The sequence below is a fragment of the Rousettus aegyptiacus genome, unplaced genomic scaffold (assembly GCF_014176215.1).
Source record: "Rousettus aegyptiacus isolate mRouAeg1 unplaced genomic scaffold, mRouAeg1.p scaffold_m13_p_7, whole genome shotgun sequence".
NCBI classification, from domain to species: domain Eukaryota; kingdom Metazoa; phylum Chordata; class Mammalia; order Chiroptera; family Pteropodidae; genus Rousettus; species Rousettus aegyptiacus.
In genome coordinates this window covers 18,675,718-18,676,413 of record NW_023416310.1, presented here as the reverse complement: position 1 = coordinate 18,676,413, position 696 = coordinate 18,675,718, and the positions used below count along the sequence as shown (strand labels likewise).

At 33.0% G+C, this 696-nt stretch overlaps 1 non-coding gene across 1 annotated transcript; it reads left to right on the top strand.

The window, feature by feature from the left end:
* Nucleotides 1–310: 310 nt before the first annotated feature.
* LOC118606146 lies at nucleotides 311–429 on the top strand. The gene has a single exon (XR_004952308.1). It is a non-coding gene; the product is annotated as a 5S ribosomal RNA (ribosomal RNA).
* Nucleotides 430–696: the final 267 nt, after the last annotated feature.

Genomic DNA, 696 nt, shown 5'->3' with positions numbered 1-696 from the left:
TAAATACTCTTGCTCACGGTGTTGTCGTCATTTTCTATATAGTGTCTCTACAATATTGGACTGTTGGGCGATGCATTTTTCTTTTCCAATAAACCCTTTTGGCAGCCATCATCTTGAAAAGATCGAAATACATTTTTAGAGAAAAATTAAGATATTAAAGTTGTAGGTGAATATATAACTTGCATAAAATATTTGTTGACATCTATTATCCAGTACAGGAGTGTCATATGATATCACTAGCCAAATGAAAAACAGAAAACAAAATTTGCTGGAAAAGCATCAGTATTTACTTCAAAAATATTATATTAGTGTCTATAGCCATGCCACCCTGAACAAGCCTGATCCCATCTGATCTCGGAAACTAAGCAGGGTTGGGCCTGGTTAGTACTTGGATGGGAGACCACCTAGGAAGATCAGGTGTTGTAGGTGTAAAAATTAAAAAAAATAAGGAATTGTAAGCTGACAAGGTCCTTGCAATCTATGAGGTTAACCAAGAGTTGCCTTGCCTAAAAAAAAAAAAAAAAAAATTGTATTAGTTTAGGTGTACACTATAGTTATTCAACACTTATATACTTAAAAGAAGTGAGAGTGAAGTATATTAGAATATCTTTAATTTCCAAGTGGAAGAGCCTTTTTTGGTTGCATTATTAATTTCTATCTTTATTGCATTATGATTAGCGAGTGGTTTGTAATAAC